Source organism: Eschrichtius robustus, chromosome 2 (assembly GCF_028021215.1).
Source record: "Eschrichtius robustus isolate mEscRob2 chromosome 2, mEscRob2.pri, whole genome shotgun sequence".
Classification (NCBI taxonomy): Eukaryota; Metazoa; Chordata; class Mammalia; order Artiodactyla; family Eschrichtiidae; genus Eschrichtius; species Eschrichtius robustus.
In genome coordinates, this window is record NC_090825.1 from 45,701,953 (window position 1) to 45,723,299 (window position 21,347).

Genomic DNA, 21,347 nt, shown 5'->3' on the forward strand with positions numbered 1-21,347 from the left:
ACAAATTTTTAACCAAGAAAAGCATTACCTCATCTTAACAGTGATGACTACATTTTTAATGTCGAAGAAACCAGAAACCATTCGTTAAGTGGGTGACAAGCCCAACTGAGCTAAGGTTTTAAATTGCTGTTTTTCCACCAAATCACAAAACCATTTGCAAGAGAAGGGAAGGTGATATTTCTGAAAAGCTGGCAGCTGCTCCTTTATACTTTTTTTCTCATTGGGATACACCAGGTGTGATGCATTCTCTGTGGTTGACATCACTTCAGATCAAGTATAAATTAGCATATTCCTCAGCATCTTTTTGCCCTTGCCTCTATTCATAGAACAGAAAAGGCAAAAGACAGGGGTAGGCTAATGGAGAGCAAGTCAAAATTAAAAGGACATTTAAGAATAGAACTTTGGAGGGAGGAGTGGTGTTGGTAGTAGAAATCCTGGAAACTGACACATAACATAGGCTTAGCAAGGAAAATGATGGCATTCACAAAAGGCCATTTGTTGATACTTGAGCTAAAATGCAGTCAGGATTTGCAATGGGAAGCGGGAGGGGAGGGAGAATTTCTTATGGAGGTTTGACAGTATAAGCAAGAAATCAAAAGCTAGTTTAAAAAAAAGGTCTTGGAAAATAGATTAGATTCTTAGGTGCCATGAATTCCAATCTTAGAGCTGAAAGTAGGGTTTTCACAAAAATACTCACAATTTTTATATATTATCAAAAACTGAATGGGACCTTAAGAGGACATCCAGAAAAATCTTTTTCCCTTTCTGTAGTTTAAAATGCAGTTGCTATGAACACATACTACACAATTGCTGGTGCTCTCCTAAGGTTACTGTGACTCTCTATAAAAGACATTTCAATATTTCTCTGTCTGCCTGCTCTTAAATGGTAAAGACCTAGAACATTTCCCTTGTACTGTCAGTAGAAAGGAAAAAAAAAACTCTTCAAAGAGCATTACGATATTGAAAAGTATAATAGCTTTTTGGAATTTCTTTTTATCATTTCCATTTGACCCCAGGCCATCCTCAAATACAGTGATTTAATTGGAAAGAACCCTTGGACTTTCAATGTAAATTATTCAGTATTAAGACCACCCTCAAGTCACTGCATGATCTGATCATTAAAACCAAGTACAGTTTTACAGTGTTTTCAATCTTCTGGGGGCAGTGTGCATTATTTTATTCATCTATGCATTTAATAAATGTTATATAAAGAGCTTTTATGTGTCAGACACATACGTTGAATTTATTATCCTCTGGGGTAATTTATTATCCTCTGAGCCCAGAGAGAAGGGCTTGTCAACTTGATTCTCTAACTCCACCTTGACTAATTTAATCAGATTTTCTGGTGCTGAGACCCAGGATTAAGTATTTTTTAAAAGCTCCTCAGGTGTTTTTCATGTGGTCCAGTTTTATGAAGCATAAAAAAACCCAACAGGAGATACCAGTTTGGTACAGCTTTCCCAAAATACAGAGCAAAATAGAGCTTTCTTTGCCATCAAGGGTTATCCAGCTATTCAAGGGCCATTACAGTTGCCCTTCCACCTGTTCCCTATTCTTCATCCAACCAGGAATTATTAAGTCCAAGAGTAGCAGCTGCCTTATTACCAGTAGGGTCAACATCTGAGCATGCAAACGGAGCCCTGGTCCGTGCTATTGAATCCATGACAACATTATGACAAACAACCCACCAAACAAACCCACCAACAATGAATGGCCCCTATAGGATTAATTCCCCTTTTATCTCCTTTTCTTTTCAAGCCATTTCTACTTTCTGGTCGTGACCCATGAAAACGAGTTTGCCCATTCCTCTTGCAACAGTGCAGGGACATTACAACACCTTTGCCATTGGTGGTACTGGCAGAAGCACCTCTTTAGTCCCAGGTAAACCTAGGCGCTGCAGAATTTGCTCCCTCTGCTTCTATAAGAAACTCATTCAACCTCTGCACATGCTCAGTATGGTAGGCGGCCCCCTAAGGATCCCATCTCCTGGTGGTATCATGCTTTGTTACGTGGCCAAAACAAATTGCAACAAATTTAGCAGCTTAAAACAAGCAACCCAAATATTATTTCACAGTTCTGTAGGCAGAAGTCCTACTAGTCTCACCAGCCTAAAAATTAATGTATCAGCAGAGACACACTGCTTACCAGAGGCTCTGAGGATGAACCCGCTTCCATGCTCTTTTAGGTTGCGGCCGAATTCAGTTCCTTTGGTTGTAGGATTGAAGTCCTCAGTTCCTTACTGATTGTCACCCGGGACCAGTCTTTGCTCCAGTTTTTGCTGGAGCCTCTATGTATCTTACTTGCTTTGGATAAGCTCCTAGAAGCCTCTCTCCAGTCACCGCACATGACCTTTACGTCTCAGAACCTGCACCTCAAACACCTTTCACCCTTAAAATCTCTCTGACTTCCCTTTCGGCCACACCCCTTCACGTTCTTCTTCTGCTTTTAAGAGATCATGTGATTACATTGGCCCCACCTGGATAATCCAGAATACTCTCCACCTTAGGGTCAATAAACTTAATCACACCTGCAAACCCCTCTGCCATGTAATATAACATCTCCACAGGTTCCAGGGATTAAGGAGTGAACATCTTTAGGAGGGGCCATTAGTGTGCCTACCACATGCCTGTATATAATTCCCTCTCCTTAAGTGGGAAATGGATTTAGCAAATAGAATGCAACAGAGGTTAGGAGACATCATTTCCAAGATTAAATTAGTAAAGACTGCAGCTTCCATCCTGGGGCACTCTCTCTCACTCTTTCTTGATCACCCACTCTGGGGAGGCCAGCTGCCATGTTGTGAGGCAGACCTATAGTGGAGATGTCCCCGGGATTCAGCTTGGAAGCAGAAGCAGATTTTCTTAGGTCTGGCAACAGCCAAATGAATGAGTTTGGAAGCACATCTACCTTGAGTGGAGCCTTGAGACAGCTGTAGGTCCATCCATCCTCTTGATCGCATCCTTGAGAGAACCTGACCTTGAAATAACCAGCTAAGCCACTCTCAGGTTCCTGACCTACAGAAACTGAGATAATGCTTGTTTAAAGCTGCTAAATTCTAGAATAATTTATTATGCAGCAATAGATAACTAACATGCCCAGTGACTCTCTTCCTGAGCTTTCCTAAACCTGGGGGTACTTTATTCCTCTCCATTTGCAGGAAGAGGTCTTCAGCTAGAAGTCCCTAAGATCTATTATTGTGGAAAAGGGGAAAAATGTTTGTTAACAATGTAGAAACTGGGTATATTTAGATGTGGAACAAAAAGTATCAGTATTTCAAACACACTTTTAGCCCTGGTTTAGCCCTTATAGTTTGCTTAGAACAATATATTTCCAAAATAGAGAAGTAGAATCCAGATAAGAGAAACCTACATTATTATGAACTTGGGACATATAAACTCTGGATTCAAGGAGACTGATTTAAATAGCATATAAATAGGGGGGAAAGTACTGAGGATACATTATAACTGGGCACAACGAAGAAAAGTGTGCCCTCTCTTTGGTAGTTGAAGCAGTGTTTCTCAAAGTGTGGTCCTAGGACTACTTATATTAGAATCACCTATGATGGCTGATTAAATTGCAGATTCTTGGGCCTTCTGAATTAAAACCTCCAATAACGAGTAAATGTGCCTTATTAAGAAGATTCTCAGGTGATGTTTATTCCCATAGACGTTTGAGAACCACTGATATGGTGGTTAGGGGTGCAGACTTTGAACAATCTGTGTTTAAATCTCACCTCCTTCATGTAGTTCTGAAGGTAGAGAATTCTCTTTTGTTCCTTCAAAATCCCCAGCACCTAAACTGCCAGGCACGGAGCTAGTGCTCAAAAAATATTTGTTGAATGAAGGGTGAGCAAATTACTGAATGAATGACCATAGGCAACTGTCTTAATTTCACCAATTTTCTTAACAGAAAAAAAAAATGAGAATAGTACCCTTCTCTTACAGGGCTAGAGTAAGAAAGAAATGAGCTAATGTGTGTGCAACAGACAGCACAGTGCCTGATACACATACAAAGTGCACACTATGTGGAAGGTGGTGATGGTACTTGTGTTGCTGTGGTCATCACATAGGTGCTTGCTGTGTCAGCAGCAACGACAGAGAAAACCCTTTGCTCTCAGAAAAACTCAGGAGCTAGAAAACGTGCTCTCCATGTGCTTGTTGAAGAGATGCTGGGTGAGCATACTAGAAGTAAGAACACATTTTCAGCATTTATCAGAAAAACATCTTTCTTTAGGAGTTCCAAATAATCTGTTCCGGTGAGGCCATGAGGAAGTCAAAGGCCTGACATAAGGAAATATAATTTATGTACATGTTCTTATTTATCCTCTGCTGCATCCTTTCCCCTTTCTTTATCCCCCAAATAAGGAATTTTTCTATTTCTGGCCAGAAATTGCTGGATGTTCACCAGATTCATGCATAAAAGATGTGCTGACTACTCTAAGAAAAATTCTGAAAACATTTAAAACATAATTCAGTCTGAAAGGTGCTCTGTGAATACAAGGGAACAGTGGTATTTGCAAAAATACTTTGTGCAATTTAGTAACTTCACCGAAATTAAAATATTGTTAAACACAATAACATTTAATTTGGCTTAGAATCTGATTAATATGGTATATATTCATTATCTTGATTGTGTTGCTAATTTCATAGATGTGCTGGTTTTAAAATATGTTCACAGATTCTCTGATACTCCTCCCTTCAAGGAGTGGAGCCTAAGCTTCCTTCCCTGAGTAAGGGCTGCACTTAGTGACTTGCTTCTAACAGGTATAATACAGATTAAGTGATGATAGCCTTCAGAGCCCACGTCGTAAAGCACTGCAGTTTTCTCTTGCTTGTTCTCTCTTGGATCACTTACTCTGGGGGAAGTTAGTTGTCATTGTGAGGACAGTTAAGTAACCTAAGGCATCCTGTCAACAGCAAGCAAAAAACTGAGGCTTCCAGCCAATGGGCATGAGAGTGTGCCATCTTAGAAGCAGATCCTCTGGCCTCAGTCAAACCTTCAGACGTTTGCAGCCCTTGGAACATCCTGGCTGGAGCCACACGAGAGGTCCTGAACATTATCCCAAAAGCTGAGCTCCTAAATTCCTGATCCACAGAAACTGTGGGATAACAAATGCTTATTGTTTTAAGCCACTAATTTGGGGGGTAATTTGTAACACAACAAGATAACTAATACCACAGGTTTGTACATATGTCAAAATTTATCACATTATACACTTTAAATATGTGTTTATTACATGTCAATTATATAATTCACCAGAGCTGAAGATGCAAAAGATACATAATAGAATTAAAATGCTATGATTTATTATTGAAGGGATATCTGGCTCTTTTGAACAATGTGCAAATTAAAGCCAGCTATAGAACTGGCTTTTTTGTTAAACAGACCAAAAAAAAAAAAAATCCAGAAAATAATGATGTTATTATATCAATTACACATTAGAAATAAACAGCCAACCATAATTTCCGAATCCATACCCCTGTTGTTTGTCAGATCTCTTCCTTATTCAACAACCCGTGATAGGCAAAAACAAAAATGTGAACACAACAATTTCTAACAGCAGTGGAGATGTTTGATTCAGTACAATCCATTCTTGATTATATGACCTACTGGAGGCAAGAAGTAGCTCTGGAGTGTCACAGAAAATTCTGTTAGATTAGGAAGAGGGAGAATGGAATAGGAAGGAAATAGTGCATTTATAATGGGATGCATATGTATATAATTTGAAGATAGACACATAGATACATACATACATACATAGTTTATAGTATAGATAGTTCAGTATTTTGGTTTTCTTTTTCCAACTGTCACTGTGTTGTAGTTTCCCAAGTCATCTCCCATACCAATATTTTTAAAATTTATTTATTTATTTATTTATTTATTTATTTATTTATTTATTTATTTATTTATTTATTTATTTATTTATGGCTGTGTTGGGTCTTCGTTTCTATGCGAGGGTTTTCTCTAGGTGCGGCGAGCGGGGGCCACTCTTGATCGCGGTGCGCGGGCCTCTCACTATCGCGGCCTCTCTTGTTGTGGAGCACAGGCTCCAGACGCACAGGAGTTGTGGCTCACGGGCCTAGTTGATCCGCGGCATGTGGTATCTTCCCAGACCAGGGCTCAAACCCGTGTACCCTGCATTGGCAGGCAGACTCTCAACCACTGCACCACCAGGGAAGCCCCCATACCAATATTTTTAATAGATATACTGTAGTTCACTGTACTATAAATACAATAAATTATATAAGTTATCCTCTATTATTCACACTTTGGTCACTTCTAACTTTTGGTCATCAGTAATACTATGATGAACATCTCTTTAGCTAAAGATTTGCTTGCTTTGCTCTTTAGGGCAGATTTCTGAAAGTGAAAATTCAGTGTTCATGAACATCTTCAAACCTGTTACTACAAATTACCAAATTACTGTCCAAAAACACTATGCCAGCTTATATACTCACTGACATAAAAATTCCTGTCTCACCACATTCTTGCAAGCATTGTGGATTTTTAAAATTGTGCTATTTATTTTTTCATGAGTTTCTGAGGCTTGAGTTTAAAAAGAACTTTACCATCCTTCAACCACCCCACACCATTCTGTTTCCTTCACTGAAAATATTTTCATTGGAAGATGACTTCTTTTTCAAGCACGGTGAGGCCCTTTAGTTAGCAAGATTTGGCACCAGAGAGAAATTAGTGACCAAATCATAAGTAAACCATTAAATTAATAAATTCATACATTTTTCTTATTAAGAGATGAATTCCTAAATGACTTTGAATAGAATTATATACAAGGGGCTTCCCTGGTGGCACAGTGGTTGAGAATCCGCCTGCCAATGCAGGGGACACAGGTTCGAGCCCTGGTCCCGGAAGATCCCACATGCCACAGAGCAACTCAGCCCGTGCGCCACAACTACTGACCTGTGTTCTAGAGCCCGTGAGCTACAACTACTGAGCCCACGTGCCACAACTACCGAAGCCTACACGCCTAGAGCCCGTGCTCCGCAACAAGAGAAGCCACCACAATGAGAAGCCCGCACACCGCAGAGTAGCCCCTGATCGCCACAACTAGAGAAAGCCCGTGCACAGCAACGAAGACCAAATGCAGCCAAAAATAAATAAAATAAAATAAATAAATGTAAAAAAAAAGAATTATATACAAGAAGCAAAGGTCCAGGGACCATATTCTCATTTGAGCCTGAGTACCTGCCCCTTCCTAGGAAAACAAAGGCAACTGCCTCATAAACTAGACCCACTGAGGAGGAAAAGGCAGTCCCCAAGGTATATCCAAGAGATGTCAAAAGACTCAAAGTCCCTTTTTACCAGGAAAATTGCATTTAAAATTTATGAAGAAGTCATAAAAGGCAAGAACCGAAAGAAAGTGTGCCCAACAAACTTGAGTTTGGGGCATGCACAATACTTTTCAACAAGATTATGGTCATCAGACCAACCATGCGTTGGTTGCTTTCCTTGTGTGTTTATGGATTTCTTTTTGTTGTTTAATTCTCAACAAACACCTCTGAAATGTGGCCACCATGAACCTCATCAAGAATCATACATGAGACTACAGAGGTTTAAAGATATTAAATAAGGTGACCAAGGAGACAGAGACAGAAAGTGGAAGGAATGGATCTTAAAGCCAGGTCTTTCTGACATGAAATCCTGCAAACCTGCATATAGTTATCAGAGACCCAATGCATAGTTTTATTAGGCTATTTTCTTTTTTGAAGATATTGGATAGGAGGCAGCATGGCATAAAGGCATGAGCAAAGCTTTGTATTTAGACATCCTTGGATTTGAATTTTGCCTCTGTGTGTTAGTTTCTGACTTCTGCGATCATCAATTTCCTTATAATATCATCCTCAATTGTTGTCAGACTTAAACGATGGATGCAGTGCCTGCCACAATGCTTAATGTAATGCGTAATGTGTGGTAGGTATGATTATTTACATGCTGCAGAGTAGACAAGGCTAGAAAGGAAATGTGTACTCAATTGTCTCCACCAGAGGGCAGAGTAAGAATTATTGTGTCTTTTTCTATGTCAATTCTGATAAGGGAAACTAGAATGGGATATGAATACATAACTTAGATACCACTTACTAATCCTTAGATCCTGAGAGGAGGCTACAAAAGGCTTAAAAAGAAACAGAAACATGAAAAAAGAAATACATGAAGAATAATAAACTGAATATTATTTTACTTCCCATAAATTCAATTTACATTCCATATATATTCAATTATATGAATACTTTCAAAACAGGAAATTTTGGTAGTGAGGACAAATATAAAGTAATTATGAGGATTTTTTTTAAGTTGGAAAGATAATCAGCAATATCCTTAAAATTATTTTAGACTATGATGTATGGGTAAAGAGAAGAAATGGGGATATGGAAAAATCATTCAATTGATACAACTTTTTCTGTTAAACCATGCAAGTGGCAAATGTTTTACCAAAAAATGTTAAAATTTTAAAAATCACAGAAGAAAGAGTATGCTGGAAGGAAGGAGGCAGGCAAAACTATGTTACAGATTGAAAGTTGTTCCTTAAAAATAACCATTCTGAGTTCTCCAAGACTGCCCCAGGAATACGCTTCCCAAAGAAAATAAGATAAAACACTTTTGACTTCTTGTCAGTGTCTCACTCAGCGGCAAGTCCTTGAAATTAGTGCGTACATTTCCTCCAGAAAGGCAGAGAGGACTATGGGCCGGATGTATCGACCGCCAGCTTACTGCTGCAGATCTCTGTCAGAAATACCAAATCCACCATGGGGCGAAAGGAATCAGCAGCTTATTTTACTGATGCTTGACATGTAAATTGGTCCTCTGCAAAGTGTGGTTTGCTCCTTAATTATCTGATCTTTCAAACAAAAATTGAGTCCTGGGTAATTTTCCTACTTTATTAGCTAAAATTGCCTTTCCTTAATCGATACTATAGACAAACCCTCATACCCACTAAACCCAGGGCAATGATGAGGCTAATAGACTCCCATCGAGACAGACCTTCCATCTGGCAGTCTCCCCTCCCTCCTCCCAGTACCCCTCCCAGGTGTGCAAGCATCGTGACATCCTCCGATGCCTGCAGACTTTTTGTAGCAGGAGCTCCCCCAACTGCCTGTTATGAAGCAGAACTCCATTCCATGGCCTTTGCTGCTCAAGGGCTCAGGTTCCCTAGGGATCTTCTTAGTAGATCCCAAATGCCCACCTTGAATTCATCCGATGCATCAGAATCACCTGGGGCAGGGGTATTACACATTCACAGATTCAACCTCAGACCCACTGAGTAAAATCTCTCAAACTGGTTGGCAAGAATCCATATTTTAAATTATTTTATTGGGTAAATCTCATCAGCACCAGATTTCAGAACTTCTCAGCTAGGTTAGAGCTAGCAAATTGGGTATAATAACAATAATACCAAATTCTCCACAGGGTTTACAGTGTGCAAAATGACTTAACCTGCATTTTGCCACTGAATCTGCATCACAGCTGGCCTTATGAGACAACTATAACATTAGGTCCCTACCTGTATTGCTTACTTAAAGGCATTCTCAGGAGGTAGGTTCTATTAGGGTCCTTATTCTAGACTGTAGATGAGGAACAAAGGCTTTTAAAAATGATGTAGTTGTTCAAGACCAGAGTTGGGCAGTGAGTCAAGGTTTGATTCCAAACCCTCTAACTCCCAATCTTCCCACCACACAACACTGTCTTGCAAATTTCTGACGTGGACAGAGCCAGGGCTTACCTTTCAGAGTGAGGAAATTTAAATTCAGAAGGTCTAAGACAACATCAGGATCCAGCTCATTTCTGAGTATCTGCTGCTTAATTACCTTGACAACAATATTCTTCAGAGGCAGATTTAATGTACTTTTCATTGTTTGTAAAGATGTTCCTGAAGGGCCTTCATTTGGAATTACTTTTCAAGCACTACTAACAGGTTTAGACTGATCCATCCATAATCTTCATAGGTTTTTATTAAAACAACTTTTCAACTGAATGAGATATAGACAAAGGGAGGGATTTCTCTATAGCCATAGAAGATAGACTCAAAAGAAGATGAAATCCCCATGACCATGGTAAGCTAACCGTGGCAGATTTTATTTTCTCAAAAAGCCACAGTAGTGTTTCCAGTCCCACTTGCTTTCCCAGGACCTTGCCACTCACCCAAGAGGTGGGGTCTGTGTCCCCTCCCCTTGATTCCGGGCAGGTTTTTGAGTGCTCCCATCAATAGAATATGGCATAAGCGATGCTAAGTGACTTCCAAGGCTGAGTCATCTAAAAAGGATACAACTTTTGCCTGGCTCTGTCTTTTAGGACACTTGTGTGGACACGATGAGGAAGCCCAAGTTAGCCCACGTGAGAGGACTGAAGCTCCGGCCAACAGCCAGCTTTCACCCCCAGAATGTAAGTGAACAACCCTTCCAGCCTTCAAGCTTGAGAGCGAGCTTTCCAAATAAGGCCCCAGCCTTGCTGTACCCTGTCCAAATTCCTGTCCCACAAAATCCATGCTCATAACAATTTGTCGTTTGTTTGACACCACTGAGTTTTGATATAATGTGCCACACAATCATGCTAAGTGGAACTCTGACCATAGCCAGCTCCACTTTTAGGCTCAGCTAACATTCAGTGAATGTTCTAGAGAAAAAATCCATCCAAACTGAGGCAAAGCAACTTATCGGTTCTTGTAAACTGTTCCACCCAAAGTTCCCCAGAAATAAGTGAATAGATCCCCCATGAAATTGGATTTCTCCTATACCTTTTTCTTTTTTACCATCAGATTAAGTCTGTTCTCTAGGAAGGTGTGCCCTATTTCCCCTTTGCCCTCACCTTGGGAGGCTGCACAGGGGTCCCCTTACCTCTGCTTAAGAAGCATGGATTTGAGTATTACCCCTCCCAGACCGATTCTCATTTTAATACCAGAAAGAGCCATAGACGGAAGGAAGGAATCCTAAATTCAGAGTGTAATGTCTGTGACGGGAAGACATGGAAGGGCAAGTGAATTGTTCACATTTCTGAAAAGTCATGTGAAGGAGGTTGACACCCACTTTGCTCCAGGGTAAAGCACAGGTTCAACCAGGTCTGATGGCTTATGATATGGAACAAAATGAATTTGGTCAATTACCTAATTTCTCTTGATTGGCAAATCTGTATTGTTCAGAATGAAACCTTTCTGATAGAGCAAGACCCCATAATGATTTGAAAACTCAAACACCATATTTCACAAGTTCTAAGTTTGGTAAGAAACATTCTTGGTATCACTGTGTATACTGAGGACGTGGTATCACTGTACACATGGAGAATATAAAAGACCTAGTTGTATATTAGAAGTATGGTGTGGTGTAGTCTTTCTAACTGAGTTGGGTTTTCTAGACATAACCACATCACCAACTTGCTGTGTGACCTTAGAAGGTCATATTACTTCTCTGGTTCTTACCTATTCAGCAAAAATAGGGAGTTGGAATAATATGGCTCTCTAAGTCTATCATTCTATGATTCCAGAACTCAGACTTGGCCTTCACCCAAGCCACGCAAAGACTGCCATGGTTCCAGAGAGGTCCACCATCAGAAAACTCTCCTTTGCCTTTACGTCCGGAATGAACTATCTTTCACTACATCATTTAGGGTGTGTTTGCCTACAAATAAAATCTAAATCAAAGTGTCTTTAAATATCTATTTTATAACATCTCAGAAGTAGGATGGGCTCCAAGGCAAGTTGATATAGTGGCTTAACAATGTCATCAAGACCCAGGGTCTTCTGAGCTTTGGTGTTTATTCCCTCTATAGGCAGGTAGCCAGATAGCTTTGGTGGAAACAAGCATCACATCCAGACAAAATGTCACGAGAAGCAAGAGAGAATATCTCCTTCTGGGACTTTCTCTCAGGTGAGAGAAACCTTTCCCGGAATGACACCCCCAACACCTAGCTAGCAGCAGCAGACAACTTCTTATGTCTCATCAACCACAACTGGATCATGTGCTCCACCTTGAACCCATTACCAGCCAGGAGAATGAGGGCCCCCTAGTTGGCTTAGGCGAAGGATTTGAGTGAGATGGATATTGAAAGTCAATTAAATGTCCGCTATGTTCCCCTCCAACTCTGCTTCAGTCTCTCCTAAAATGATCACTGGCTGTCCCATCTCTCCTCTCCTATCAAAGGGCAGTGGACAGGTGATACCAAACTGTTGTGCTATGCAATGGCTCTCAATGCTGGGTGCCCAGCAGAATCACCTGGGAAGTGCTTTTAAACATACCAAACGTTAACCTCACCCCCAGATCAATGATAATGGTATCTCTGAGGGTGGGAGAAAATCCTGGTTTGTCCAGGATTATAGAAATTTAGGGATGGTACCAAATCTCCTGACTCCTGTTTTAACATTCCTTCCATTCCTGGCTTCCCCTCTCGTTTATTCCATGCAATTCTATATACCATATGTAAGCGATTTGACTAATAAAGGACATTCTACAAATCTTCTTTTCTATGAGAATAACAACAAAAAGTTCAAGTTTATATCAACACTTTCCTCCCCTAACTCTTTTTAGATTTCTTCAGAAATTCCTGAAGAAAAAGACTCCTACCTGATTCTGACTTGCATTTCATAGCCCCTAGTGCAGTCTTGCAATAAATGCATATTTTATAACATACTTCAGCAGATAGTTCATGTTTTACAGTCATCTGACGTATTATGAATGCTTAGATTTACCAATTTGCAGTCAAACATTTTAAAAGGTATTCATTCCTCAGTGTGTTTTAAAGTGGGTCTCAGTAACACTCAACTCTGAACCACTGTAGGACAAGAAGCTACAGAGTCCCGTCCCCAATACCGCCTCATTGCGACAAAAGAAAAAAAGCACATAAAACCTGAATTTCACTCTAACATCAAAGACGGATTTTTAAAAAGTCAACAATGTTCTGCCCACACACTCTACATTTTTAAGTTGGTTATTTCAACTCCTATTTGTTATCTTACCTTGAAAGAGGCATAGTTCGCATAAACTAAAAATGTTGAAAAGAAAGGGGATATTATTCTCTTTAAATGAAAGTGGAAAGAACTTGGCTAAACTGGAAAGAATAATATAAATAATATGAGAATAAATTGGGGCAAAGGGATGCTATTTCATCCTTCTAGAAACCGCACCAAGCCAAGAACCCCTTCTGTGAGTGGAAGAAGTTGTAAAAAAGAAAGGACAAACTACCTCTCACTCAAGCTCGCCCAAAACCAAGGTGGGAGGAAATAGCATAGCTAAGTAAAAAGCCTGCTAAATATTTCATGAGCCAAGTTTATAAAACCGTTTCTTTCTTTACAGTTTTATAGCTTCCTGCCTTTCACTTTTCTCTCTTCCTTTCCTCCCTAAAGAAAACATTCTGGCTCAGTCACATAGCTTTACCTCTCATGCTCCAAAGCAGCTGGAACCCACTTCTACAGCTGCCTGCTCGACATTTCCTCAGCCCCCCAAACACAACTTTTCTTATTAGCCAACTCCTCAATCCAGCTCTTCCTCCTAATACTTAAAGTTTCTCTCTGGGGTAACGATATCCTCTGGTCACCCAGGCTTGAAACCATTAATTCCCCTACACCCACTTCTTCCTTATCCTTAACGCCTGGATCCCCTCACTTCTCCCAGTGCTATCAGCCTAGGGTGGGATCAGAGCAGGAGCATTGGGTGCATGTCTGCAGGAGCGAGCCTGGCTGCATCCCCAACCCCTAGCTCCCAGATTTATGAACATTAGGAAGTTTGTTTTATTTCTCTATCTATCTATCTATTTATGGCTGTGTTGGGTCTTCATTGCTGCGCATGGACTTTCTCTAGTTGCGGCGAGTGGGGGCTACTCTTCGTTGCGGTGCGTGGGCCACTCATTGTGGTGGCTTCTCTTGTTGCAGAGCATGGGCTCTAGGTGCACGGGCTTCAGTAGTTGTGGCACGTGGGCTCAGTAGTTGTGGCTCGCGGGATCTAGAGCACAGGCTCAGTAGTTGTGGCACACAGGCTTAGTTGCTCCGCGGCATGTGGGATCTTACGGGACCAGGGCTCGAACCCATGTCCCCTGCATTGGCAGGCGGATTCTTAACCACTGCGTCACCAGGGAAGCCCCATCAGGAAGTTTTTTAACCTCTCTGTAGCTCAGTTTCCTCATCTGCAAAAGACAGGTGGTAATAATACTACTTACCTCAATGCGCTGTTGTGAGAATGAAATCAAATAAAACGCAGAGCACTAGAAGGGTCAACAATAAGTGTTTGCTGCCCTTTAAATGTAGGCCTTATCACTGCACACCTGCACCTCTGTACCATTCTCCTAGCTGAGCTGACTCCTTAATTCTCCTCCAAAGCAACTTCCACACATTCCAAAGATGAACCGTGCTAATCCCACTCAGCTGCTCCAACATTGTCAGCGGCCCTCAGATGATGAAGCAGCTTGATTCGTCCTCCATCAGCGGCATCCACAGTAGGTCCAGAGCCTGTGTTTCCAGCCACACATCCCTCAAACAGCATTTGAGGACCCTGTGCTCCAGCTCCGTCTAACCACAGCCCATTCCTCCTTAGACTGCGGCCCCTTCTCTCTGCTTTTCTCACTCTCCTCCATCTACCTGGCATTTTTCTTCTCGACCCGTCAAATCCTTTGACTCTGAAATATCTCAAACAAATAAAAAATATAACAGAATAATAAACTTAACCCCACCCAATGCTATCAATTCTAAATATTTTGTCACACCTACTTTACATCTCTTTAAAGAGATCACACGTTACAGATGTATATGAAGCCCCCATGTCTCTGCTCCTGAACCTATGGCCCTCACAACCTCCCCAGAGGTAACAGATGTCCTGGAACTGGTGCTTGTGATTTCCTTACACTTTTAAAACACTATTATTGATCAAGAACAAGAAAAGTCTAAGATACTGTCACAGCAAAGAGGAGCCTAAGAAGACATGACTAAATGTAACGTGACATCCTAGATAAATCCTGAAGCAGGAAATGTACATTAGGGAAAAACAAAGAAATCTCAGTAAACCATGGACTTTAGTTAATAATAATGCATCCACAACCATTCATTATTTGTGACAAATGTACCACATTATGTAAGATGTTAATAATAGGGGAAACTGGGTATAGTTATATGGGAACTAGCTGTACTGTTCTCATAATTTTTTGTAAATCTAAATTTATTCTACCATAAAAAGATTATCTTAAAAATATTATTACCACCTCTGTATAACCATTAACAGCATGTAGCATTATTCTAAATGTTCTATAGGTTTTCCAGCTTGTATAACTGATATCATACTATACATTTCATTATATAACTAGCTTTTTTCAGTGGTTAGTTGCCAATGCACCACCCCAATTCTATTCTCTGTTCTTCTCTGCAACTGTCCCCAAAAAAGTGACCTTCATGGATTGCATCCTTGGGCTTCCTTGCTCTCTGCTGCTGGTTGGATTTGTCCATTGGAAAGCAACAGCAGGAGATTGTAGAGTGGCAGAAGAGAAAGTATGAAACGATGGGCAGAATAATGACCCCCCACAGGTGTCCATGTACTATTCCTCGGGACCTGTGAATATGTTACTTTATGTGGCAAAGGGGACAGATGTGATTAGTTAAGGATCTTGATATGAGAAGATTATCTTGGATTCTTTCGATGAGTGCAATGTAACTACAAGGGTCCTTATAAGAGGTAGGCAGAGGGGTCAGAGAGAGAGAGAGAGAGAGAGAGAGAGAGTGGAAGATAGCTACACTTCTGGCTTTGAAGATGGAAGAAAGGACCACAGGTCAAGGAATGCAAGCAGTTTCTAGAAGCTGAAAAAAGGCAAGAGAATATAGTGTCCTCTAGAACTTCTAGCAAGAATGCAGTCCTGCTGATGCCTTGATTTTAGCCTGGTAAAACCCAATTTGGATGTCTGACCTCCATAATCATTAACATAATAAATGTTAAATTTTATGCCGTTAAGTTTCTGGTAATTTGTTATAGCAGATATAGGAATCTCATACGTATAAGATATTCATCCCCTCTGCTATCTCCCTGTCTAGCTGCATTTCTGTCAGTGGCTTCATTTTTGACAGTAACTCCCTTCCAGCAGCCTCTCTTTTATGGCTTCATCTCTAACCAGGTTCCATTAACCCCAATCCCTCCCTTTTATCACTTCAAGTCTAGAAGTGGTGAAAACTTCCCTTTGTTACTAGTTCCCAAGTATTTTACCAACCCTCTGATTCCATCTACTCATCCACACCTCTGAATATAGTCTCTTCATTGAATTATCTTCAGTTAAACTCCATCAAACATCAGAGTACCATGTTTTCTAATGGGACCCTGGCACATATACTCTTTTCTCTCATTACTAATATTTTTATGATATACCCATGTTGATACATGTAGCACTACTTCATTTAATTTAATAGGTATATAGAATTCTATTGCATGAAACACCATCTTTTATCAATTCTCCTGTAGATGGAAATTTAGAGAGATTTCAGTTTTACTCATTACATTTTCCTGTGTATGTATCCTTATATATAAAAGTTACATTTTCTTTAAGGTGTACAATTGTAGGTAGAATTACAGATTGTTGACTACATGTAATTTTCAATTTTACTACATATGACCAATTGGCTCTCCTATGTCATCTTTTAAATATCTATCTTTTAAGTATCTAAAGATACTTGTCATCTTTTAAGTATCTATCAACATCCTGCCCATTTTTCAAGGCCCAGCTTGAATTCCACCTTCTCAGTGCAGCCCTCCTTGACTCTCCCAGCTGTAGTCTCCTCTAGATTCCCATAGCACCTTTTTGGGTACCATTCGTATGGCACTTACCATCTCCAAATTTTTGCCCAGTTATGTATGTATGTACCTCATCTCTCCTAAAAGCAGGAATTATGCAGCTTTCTGCAGAAGATTACATTTGTAACCTCAACAATAACTATCAGTACATCTTTTTCCTAACTAGTTTTTCTTCTTGACTTCTCTCCTTCTATTAATGACATCAAAATTCTCCTAGCCACAAAATATTGAGGGCTCAGGCATCTTAAATTTTTTCTGACCCTTTCCCTGCTAAGTTATTATTTGCTAAAGACTGTAGCACCTATGACTGGCGACCGTAAATCCATAGCTTTTAAATCCAGCCCTTCATTCCATTTTCATTGTTGCTTCCTTGATCTAGGTCTCATTTACTTGTCATTAGGATATCTGGGATGGCTCTGTACTGACACCCAGCTCCACCCAAGATAATGAATTCTCCTTTCAAAGCATCTTATGGTAGCATCCCTTTCCAACTCATACATCCTCAGGGCTCAGAACTGACTCTGGAGCTCTCTCCCAGGTATTCAAAGTCAACAGAATTGAAGGCAGATAGACAGCAAAGCAATAATAGTAGAGGACTTCAATACCCCACTTTCAACAATGGATAGACCATCCAGACAGAAATCAATAAGTAAATAATGGACTTGAACTACACTTTATACCAAATGGACCTAATAGACATATATAGACTATTCCACCCAACAGCACTATATACCTGCTTCTCAAATACCACACAGAATATTCTGCAGGATAAATAATATGTTAGTTCATAAAATACATCCTAACAAATTTAAGAAGATTGAAATAATATCAAGTATCTTTTCCAAACACAATGGTATGAAACTAGAAATAAATAACAGGAGGAGAGTAGGAAAATTCACCAAAATGTGGAAATCAAACAACACACTCCTGAACAACCAGTGGGTCATCAAAGTAATCAAAAGGGAAATTTAAAAAAGATCTTCAGACAATCAAAAATGGAAATACAACATACCAAACTTATGGGATGCAGCAAAAGCAGTTCTAAGGCAAAAGTTTAGTGATAAACACTTACATTAAGAGGAAAGAAAGATCTCAAATAACAACCTAACTTTATGCCTTAAGGAACTAGAAAAAAAAAGAACAAACTAAGCCCAAAGTTAGCAGGAGGAAAGAAATAACAGATTAGAGCAGAAATAAATGAAATAGAGATGAGAAAGACAACAGAAAAGATCAATGAAATTTAGTTGTTTTTTTGAAGAGATAAACAAAATTGACACAACTTTATTGAGACTAAGAAAAAAAGAGAGCAGACTCAAAAGTATAAATGAAAGAGGAGACATTACAGCTGATACCACAAAAATACTTAAGATCATAAGAGACTACTATGAACAATCATATAAATTAGATAACTTAGAAGAAATGGATAATATCCTAGAAACATGCACCATACCAAGACTGAACCATGGGGTAATAAATCTGAACAGACCAATAATGAACAAGGAGATTGAATCAGTAATAAAAAAAAATCTCCCAACAAATAAATGCTCAGGACCAGGTAGCCTCGCTGGTGAATTCTGCAAAACATTCAAAGAATTAATACCAATACTTTTCAAACTCTTCCAAAAAACTGAAGAGGAAGAAACACTTGTAAACTCAATTTAAAGAGGCCAGTATTACCCTGATACCAAAGTCAGACAAGGACACCATAAAAAAATAAAATTATAGGTCAATATCCCTGATAAACATAGACACAAATATCCTCAACAAAATACTAGCAACTGAATTCAAGAGCACATTAAAAGGATCCAATGGCATGCCCAAATGAAATTTATCCCTGGGATGCAAGGATGGTTCAACATATGCAAATCAATAAATGTGATATACTACATTAACAGAATGAAGGATAAAAATCATTTGGTATTTTCAATGGATGCATAAAAACATTTGACAAAGTTCAGTATCTTTTCATGATAAAAACTCTCAACAAATTAGATATAGAAAGAATGTACCTCAACATAATAAAGCTCATATGTGAAAAGCTCACAGCTAATATCATACTCAATGGTAAAAAGTAAAAAGCCTCTTCTTTAATATCAGGAACACGAAAAGGATGCCCACTCTCCCCACTTCTATTCAGCACAGTACTGGAAGTCCTAGCCACAGGAATCAGGCAAGAATTAGAATTAGGGGCATCCAAACTGGAAAGGAAGAAGTGAAGTCATTTCTGTTTGCTGGCAACAGCACCATGTGGCTTTCTATTTTGGGTCCCTTTCCCTCAACTTTGTAGAGAATATTTTTTATGATGGTGAGGCAGCCCCCACCTTTGATTTCCCTTCCTAGGTGTTGGATAGTCTCCATTTGGCCCTTCATTTCCAATCTTTACCTTTCTTCATCTGGCTCTGTGCCTGAAAGGCCAACCTCCAAGGACGGCATCATGAGTTCCCTGGACTGCTAGCTTCCAATTGTGTTCAGTTAATGGGAGGCACCAGCAGGAGATTGAAAAGTGGGGAGAGAGGAAGCAGGGTATTTATTTCCCCAACTCAGGTTCCCCTGGCAACCTGTGTCTGGTGCCAGTATACAGGTTGATAGTGGCGGCCTTCCTCTTTATGGGGCCACAACTGCTATAGCTACAGGCTTTACTACCTTGCACTGATAGCTCCCTATCCTTTCAGGTCTGGACGTGGTAACGACTTCTGTTCTGTTGTTGGCCCTGGGGAACTTGTTGGTTTTCCTTATTGCTGTCCCCACCTTTATAATTAGAGTAATTTTTCATGAAACTCTTGAATCATCCCGGCTGACAGTGCCAAGAATCTGACTAATATATTTGGTTTCGAGAATTCCCCACCCCTTAGGAGAAAGAGATAGCTTTTTTAACAGAAGCACAAAGCTCACTTTCCCAGCTTCCTTTGCAGCTGGGGTAGAGGCATGTGACCTGAGCTCCACAAGTTGGGTGCATCCATGCAAGAGCTTGAATCTGAAACTGGGAAAGCAAAAGAATGAGCTGTGTGGAATCATTTGGGGAAGGAAGCCTGCAGGCAAGACCTGTTCCTGGCTGTCTAGGTTCAAAGCCTAGGTTTTCAACCCTTTCAAGGATTCTGAGAATCCCCTGCTTAACCAAGCCAGAGGTGGATTCTGTTGTTGGCAACTGAAAACCCTGAGTGATGCCGCCCTCTCCTGGACACCGGAACACTTGATGCCTGGCTGATTCTCTCTCATCTTCCAACCACAGTTTAAGTCTGACTTTATGCTTCCTGTTCGTGCACCAGAAAATGCTTCCTTCCTTTGATTCCAGTCATTAAAATTGATCTGCTATAACTTGGCTTAAAAAATAATCCGTGTAAAAGCTGATCACTTGCAGATCAGGAAAAGAGAGTTGCTTACTACGTGGTCTGCAGGAAGCTCAGATCCAAATATCTTCCTCTTCCTCTCTTCAACTCAGGCCTGACCCTGCTCTTTAGTGGTTTCAAGAAAAACTCTACTCCTGACTTCTTGCACTCACTCACACTCTGTAAAGGTTAATCATGGACAGCCACATGCATCTGAGCCTGGGCTTGGTTGCTTTTCAGAGGAGGCTGATTGTGACTCAAATTAAGAAAAAGGAGAATACTCCTTTTAAATAGCATGGGTCACCTATATTACTACGAATATGCCATGGGTTTCCATGGTACACAGATAATAGAAGAAAGTGTGTGGCCATGTGCATATCAGTATTTTAACACAAGATTGGAAAATGTATCCTAATTTATTTTAGTTCATACGAACCACTCAGAGACTGGATGGGGCATTTCATTTTCACCTTGAGATTCCTAATTGAGGATCCCAAGTCAGCCAGCCCATTTCACATAGGAATTTAGATAATAATGAGCTTAACTTATCCAGATCTAGAAGGTAGAGCATGTGGTACACAATTGTATGAACCAAATTAACACCTTTTAATCACGAGGGTATTTTTTATATTTTTCCTCTCATAACCTACCAATACTTAATATTCCAACTAGCAGGAGGCTTAAAATTCATCTGGTCAAATTCCTCCATTTCACAGGTAAGGAAACTGGAATCCAGACATGTTAAATGCTTGCCTGGGTCAACCCGTTGCTGAAAAGCAGAGCCAGATGCAATCCTGATTCTTTTTGGCTTCAAAACCAATGTCCTCTAAACCTCAGGAATCTAACTCTCCAAATAACAGGAAGACAGTAGCTTTCAAAAACCCAAAGATCTATTAAATTTGTCTACAGAACTTAGGATCTGTAAGGAAAAAAAGTAGGAATAATGTGTTATTTACATTTTAGATATGAGGCAATTGAAGAATAGAAGATACTTTAAGCTTTAAATGCTTTTTGCTATGGTAGCAAAATCAAGCCCAGAACCTTGTTCAGGGAGCTTACCTTGTAAAGTGAACCATCTTTTGACAGTAAATGAAGCTACAAGTTTGTCTAAAGTGATGATTCACAAAGAAATCCAAGTGCTAATTACCGAATCTGTTGAGTGCCCTTCTGTTTAAGGCCTAGAGACCGACGTGGTGACCCTGGCATTCTGGGCCTTATACACGGCTTAGGAAGAGAGAAGAGGGCAGTGCTGGGGCCTGGG